The sequence below is a fragment of the Gekko japonicus genome, unplaced genomic scaffold (genome assembly GCF_001447785.1).
Source record: "Gekko japonicus isolate JY-2015 unplaced genomic scaffold, Gekko_japonicus_V1.1 scaffold3652, whole genome shotgun sequence".
Classification (NCBI taxonomy): domain Eukaryota; kingdom Metazoa; phylum Chordata; class Lepidosauria; order Squamata; family Gekkonidae; genus Gekko; species Gekko japonicus.
In genome coordinates, this window is record NW_015165346.1 from 44,700 (window position 1) to 52,217 (window position 7,518).

Consider the following 7,518-nt stretch of genomic DNA (forward strand, 5'->3'; position numbering starts at 1 on the left):
GCAAACACTAAGGGTGGTACTCTAAACTGAATGCCACTAGGGTGTGTTCTGTTTACAGATAATAATGTCTAGTGCTGTGTTTGTATTGCCCAACCTTTTATGCAAAGCTGGCTTGAGTGAATTTTATGGATGGGGCAGTTCTCAAATACTAAGTATCTGTTAATAGGTACTGGTGATATGCTTACCAGATGCTGAGCATATGTACATGAAAGTGGCCTACAGATAGGGAGTCCTCGAACCATTTGCAGTGTCCTGGTTCTGGTTTTGGATGTGTGTGTGTGTGTTTGCGGGGGAGGGGGGTTGTTGTTCAGCAAAAGATGTCCTCTGGTTTCCATGAACTGACCCTTCACTCATTTGATGTGTCAAGGCAATATCAGTGCTGCTTGTTGCTGAGTTTGGTGGCCCATATTCATTTCCATGTTTGTAACAAAATGGCAGATCTTCTGTAGCTATAGACAGTTTGTTCTTTCTGACCACTTGGTATAGTAATTGGATGTGGCGATTCCTACCGTAATAATACAGCAGATAATAATACAGCCTGCTCGCGGGGAGGGCGGGGTATAAATTAAATAAATAAATATATTTCTGTCCATTCCTCGTTTAGAAGTTTGAGGTTAGGCTCTAACCTTCAAATAGCAGAGGTGGCCTTGCAATGCATATTTGTGTGTATTATATGTGTGTCTCAATATCCAGATTTATAAAATCTGGAATTGGGGGGGCCAGAAAATGGTATCCTGAAATCTTTGGATCATGAACATACTTTGGGGACTGGAACATATTAGAATATTATGACAGCATGTGATGTGACCTCAAATTCAGTTCTGGTGTTTGCTCAGTTTCACGGTCAGCTGACTGTGTTTGGTGCATCTCTAATTTAGCTTTTCCAGTGCTAGTGATACGGAATTGGTGAAACACCCCATTTTAACCTCCCTTACATACTGAACAGATGCTGCCAGTTTAAACTCTGGAAATAAGGTGGGTTCCCACAGGTAGTGAAATGGCAGCAGCAAGTTTATTAACTCCCACCTGCCCTTCCATGGATAAATAAGTAAGGAGAATTGTGTTCCCACAGCTCCATCCCTTTCTCCTATTACTGGAGGTTGAGCTGAAGATTTTCATTCAAAGTTCATGAACTCTGGTGGAGCAGATCCCCAAAAGCAACAGTCTACCCACTCCTTCTGCTTCCTTCTTTTTTAAAGTTTATTTTTCCCTCGTGTCTCCATTGCTTTAAAGCTGTTTTTTCAAAACGTTCCATGTAGAAGTTTGCTATAACTGGGCTGAGAGGGCTTCCCATAGCAACCCCATCCATCTGTTCATTGAATTTGTTATCCCATTGGAAGTAACTGATTGTCAAACAATGGTGGAATAAGGCTGTTATGTCATCCGGAAAAATCTGATTAACAAGCACGAATGTGTCTTTTGCCAGAACCTTGCTAAAAAGGGATACCACATCAAAACTGACGAGTATGTAGATGATACCTTTATCATTTGGAGCCATGGAGAAGTAGAATTTATGGCATTTTTAGACCACCTCAACAACATTCACCTGAACATACAATTCACCATGGAAAAAGAAATCGAGGGTAAACTCTCATTTCTAGATATCATGGTCATCCGCAAAGCTAACCTTCAATTAGGTCACAAGGTCTACACAAAACCAACTCACACGGACCGTTTTGGGACACAGTATTTTGTTCCAAGACACTGAAAGGCTGGACAACACTTCCAATTACCATGTCAGATTACACAGGGAAGCCATTGAAATTCATAAACACAAACACAATTTCAACAGGAAAGAAGAGAGTTTAAAAATAAATAGGGCATGCTTTCCTGTCCTGAAAAACACACCAAAAAATCTGACAATAGCGCTACAGATAAGATTAGAATTTCAACAGCCAATCCACATGCAAAAGAACCTCAGGAAACAATCCATATACAAAAGAACCTCCTCAGGAAAGCTCCTCCATTAGCATGTTCACAGCCTGGGGAACTCCTACAAGATAATGACTCGGCTCTAACCCACGTTCCTGAGTAGATATAAATTATCTGCCTACCATTTTTCTTCTCACTTTGACACAGAGAGTACTCCATCTTTCTGTGTTATACCTCTGAGAATGCTAGTCACAGCTACTGGCGAAACATCAGGTCCTACAATGCCAAGAACATGGCCATACAACCCGGAAAATCTACAACAGCTAACATTCATTTTGCTTCATATTGATATTGCCTCATATTCGCTCCACAAACCTTAAGGAAGTAATGGGAGTGCATTTGCTTTCCTTCTTTAGCCCCCTGCAGCAACCATTTTGGGTTTGGCTTTACCTCCTGTGGCAGCCATTTTGGGATGGCTCTCACCGCTCCCTCTCAGAATCCCAAAGGTGCCCACAGGCTCAAAAAAAGTTGGGGACCCCTGATTCAGCAACTGCAGTAGAAGATCATGGCTGAACAAGCCAGCTGATGTTGCTGCTGCAAGGGGCATTTACTGCCACTCTTAACTGGGATCCAACTAATTGGTAATTTCCAGTAGATGCCCTTTCCTGTAGAGAAGATTGAGGGGTGTCTCAGATGCTAATTGCAGGTGCCTAAGACATGATCCAAAGCATCTCAGATCTCCCTGTTGCCATTCTGAGATCGTGATTCTCTTGTTCCTGTGTTTGAAAAAGCTCTCTCCCTCAAAACTTTTGATTTCCCCTTCCCCATCTTAAAGGCCATGTGCTCAACATGCAAGGACATTCTTCTTGCAGGGCTTGTTTATCCAGTCTCTGACAAAGCTATTCCTCAGCTGCAGGACTAGAATAAGAGGAAGAGATTGGATTTATACCCCGCCCTTCACTACCCAAAGGTGTCTCAGAGCGGCTTACAAACTCCTTTCCCTCCCCCTCCCCACAACAGACACCCTGTGAGGTAAAAGAAGAAGAAGAGGAGATTGGATTTATACCCCGCCCTTCACTACCCAAGGGAGTCTCAGAGCAGTTTACAAACTCCTTTCTCTTCCCCTCCCCACAACAGACACCCTGTGAGGTAGGCGGGGCTGAGAGAGCTCTTGACAGAAACTGCTCTTTTTCGAGAACAGCTCTTATCAGAACCACGGCTTGCCCAAGGTCATCCAGTCAGGTACAAGTGGAGGAGTGGGGAATCAAACCCGGTTCTCCCAGATTAGAGTCCGCGCACTTAACCACTACACCAAACTGGCTCCAACTCTTTAATAATTTAGAGATGGCGATAATGCTGAAGAAGACTGGACATTCTACAACATTGCTACCGTTGGAGAAGACCAACACTGAGGCAATCTAAAAGGGATTGATTTGTCATATGTGGCTAAACATAAGCTTTTTATACAATCCTTTTCCCCCTACAGGATTTCCTTCTTTTTTTTGGCCCCCCCAAGGGGGATTTTTTTTAATTGCTTTTCTAATAACTACAAACAGAAAATTAGGAAAGGGAAACTACAATCTAAGGGAGAAAGTAAAGAAAACCCTCTAAAACCCCAAGAGATGATCATACATACATTTGCAAAATTACCTTTAAGCTTAAACCCAAGTTCACTTTAGTTGAAAATGATCATTTCCTGATGAGGAAAAAAAGGGGGGGAATCCCAACTTCATTCCGGTTAGACTTTGATACCGCAACATTATAAAGAGGGTGTAAGAGACTTACGCTGCGTACAGGAAACTGGCAGCATTTTTTTTTTAACAATGCATGGACTTTATTTTTCAATGATTCAGAAGCAGAAATGAAATGGCGAGAAATTGAGTTTGCAGATTGTGCGATGTCGTTCAAAGTAGTAAAGTCCAAAGTAGGTTGTGAAGAGCTTTGTTTCAGATCAAGTGACTGATCGATTCAGAGGCAGAGCAGGTGAGATTCTGGAAGACCCATGATCAGATCTTCCCAGCCAGCTGTGTCGCATTCTGATTCTGACTGAGGTCATCTGGGGAGGAGGGAGAGGGTTTAAGCTTGTAATCTCCACATGGTTTTGCAATAGGGCTGCCAAATCGGGGCGGGGAAACCCCCGCTTTGGAGGTCCGATTTCCACCGCGGCGGAATCGGGCCCCGGGGGAAACCCCACCCCCGCATGCACTTCACAGGGAAGTGACGTCATGATGCTGGGGGCGGGGCCACAGCCACAGATGCTGTCTCCTCCCAGGAGACGGGCAGTGCCCCCCCCCCAGCATCCCCAGCGTCATGACGTCACTTCCCTGTGACGTGCATGCGGCGCGCGTGTGCTTTGCGTGCACGCACGCACACCGGGAGCCGGGCTGTAGTCCCCCACCACAAGGGTAAGTGCCATTTGGCAACCCTATTTTGCAAATCAGATTGGGTTTCCCACATTGGTATATAGACCTTTAAAGAAAATAGACAGGCAAAAATGGGTACCCGTCTTTTTCTTTAAAGTTAATGAGAGCATCTTACATCATTTTTCTCTATTTTGTCCTCAGAACAACTGTGAGGTGGATTAGGCTGAAAGAGAGTGACCATCCAAGGTCGCTTCCAAGCCCAAGAGAGCATCCATGGCTGAGAGAATATTTGAGCGGGGTGGTGGTGGTGGTGGTTGTTTGTGAGGCCACAACCCACATATTGGGAGGAAAAAAGAGGAAGGAATCCAAGGTTGTAGATGAAAGAGAAGGCATAGTGAAGATAGCTGTGCCTTGTTTGTCTCCAGTATCTGGCATTTAGAAATCTGTTCATTCGGAGCGCAGAGGTCAGTTAGACCTGGGGGGGAAAACACAACGTTCGCAAACTGGACTAGCTCTGATTTAGGTTTGATGGAATTAATCAGAACTGTAGCCTGTGACATTTGCGGTAAGCTGAATTCAGTGTCACATTTATGAATGTAGAATATGGCGACCACCTTTGTTGGTGTATTTTGAAAACCTAAACCAAAAGGGGGAGAGCAGTTGGAACTGTGCTGTTTTCGGGCTCTTTTTGTAGCAGGAACTCCTTTGCATATTAGGCGACACACCCCTAATGTAGCCGATCCCCCAAGAGCTTACAGGTGCCCCTGTAAGAAGAGCTCTGTGAGATCTTGGAGGATTGGCTACGTTAGGGATGTGTCGCCTAATATGCAAAGGAGTTCCTGCTCCGAAAAGAGCCCGCAGGATAACAAAAGAGATGGCCAGTTATTTTGGGTTGTGTTCCGTTCCTTTTCATATTGTGGCTTGGATCCAACAGGATCGCCAGTGATCGGAGAGGTGGGCTGTTTTTACTGATTTCTCTTTCCCAGCTCCCCTCTCATGCTGTTCCTGGGAAAGGGGTTCTTCCTGTTCCGCAGGAGCTGCATTTTAAGGGCATTGGGGCTGCAGCAGAAGTCATCACACTCCACAAATGGGAGTTTCTTCATACTGCGACTATTAATGATGATTGAAGCCTGTGATGTACTTCTGGCTGTACTTAATAATGCAAAGACCGCTGCATCATACATATTCTTCATGAGTTATTTCTCAGGACTAACCATGCATTCTTATACAGGAAAGATAACTGTGAATGGTATGTACTTATCCTGGTCCAACAGGACAAATATATCCACACACAATAAGTTATCTGCATATGCAGAAGAATTCTGTGTAGGGTGTTTGTGTGGTGATGGTCTCTGAACGAGGTTCACCCACACATCTGGCCCAGACAAATGGCCAGTAATGCCAGTTCAACTGAGCTAAAGGTGCCATCCATCTGTTGTGTGTGAGCATGTGCAGAAAGAAGCAGCAGTGAATGCAGCCCACCCCTTCATGTGAGGGTTTGTGGCTGAAGGGCTTTATTTAATGCGGGGAAAGAAACCCAACTGTAAGATATCCATCTTTAAAGAAAAGATGCCATTTCCTTAGTGCACCTGGAGAAGAAAGTTGCCAAACGAGACTAGTCTGCTTGAGCCTTTCACAGTGCAGTCCTAAACAAAATTAGGTAAAGGTAAAGGTTCCCTTGCTCGAAAGCCAGTCGAATCCGACTCTAGGGTTGCGGTGCTCATCTCCGTCTCAAAGCCGAAGAGCCAGCGCTGTCCGAAGACATTTCCGTGGTCATGTGGCCGGCATGACTAAACACCAAGGTGCACGGAACACTATTACCTTCCCACTGAAGTGGTACCTATTTATCTACTTGCAATTTCTTGCTTTCGAACTGCTAGGTTGGCAGGAACTGGAACTAGAGACGGGAGCTCACTCCATCATGCGGCACACTCGGGTCTCGAACTGCTGAACTACTGACCTTCCACAGCCTGCAGTTCAGTGTCTTAACCACTTGAGCCACCGCAGCTCCGCTAAACAAAATTATAGCCTTCTAAATCCATTGAGACCAGTGGGCTTAGAATGGACTAAGGAGGGCACTGTCAGTCATATCGACATCGCAAACATAACCAACCTGAATAGACCTTTCCTTTCCTGGAGATACTTGGGACCTGTAGATCTGTAAAGAGACCTATGGATTTCTAACGGTGAATTTCACCAAACAAGCCCCGAAATTCTTTGAGGAAAGCCATGTTTGTATTGTAGCTATGCCATCGAAAACATGCATAATGTTGTGCCTCTAAGTGGAAGCTTCCATAGTGATACAAAACAAACAGGGCAATAAGAACTTTTATTAAGTAGAAATGGATGGCATTCTCAGGCTTATCTAAAAATGTAAATTTGTAATGCTTTGATACATGGCACTGGGCATTTTTCACATGGGGAGAATAACCTGTATAGGATAACCCTTATAACGCGGAAAGCTTGAAATATTTCGTCTCTGAGGTATTGAGGGAGGGGGGAAATCAAGGCCATGAGCCTAATTTCACTCACTCAAGATGCAACTCAGTCGAACGAGTGAACTGTTTTCATGTATGATACATGTTTCAGACTGTGACCCTAATAGACATGTGTTGGAATCCTTATTTTGCCTAAATTATTGATTGTAGTGAGAGATGAGGAGATTAATTTGTACTTTTTTCCATTCATTGATTTCATAGAAAGGCCTATGGAGTGTCAAATACATATTTGAAATGCTATACTTATTAGAGTGTTCAAGATGGGTTGCCTGTGTTAGTCTGTCTGTAGCAGTAGAAAAGAGCAAGAGTCCAGTAGCACCTTAAAGACTAACAAAATTCGTGGCAGGGGAGGAGCTTTCATGAGTCACTGCTCACTTCTTCAGACTCACGAAAGCTCATATGTCTCTGTTATGTGATTCTGTAGAAAGCTCAAAAGAAAAAGATCTTGTAAACCCAATATACAGGGGGGGGGGTTGTAGAAAAGGTCCAGCAGGAACTCATTAGCATAATAGGCCACACCCAGAAGCAGAAACCCATTAGCATATTAGGCCACACCCCTGACCGCACCACTCATTAGCATATTAAGCAGCATTCCCATGTTACCAGAAGTGTGGTCATCCAGCCACACCCACCTTTTGCTCTTTATTCTGTTTACCTTGTTTGGTGTCAAAACCCAGGGCTTTTTTTTGTATCAGGAACTCCTTTGCATGTTAGGCCACACACCCCTAATGTAGCCAATCCTAATGAGTTTCTGCTGTTGGGTGTGGCCTATTATGCTAATGAGT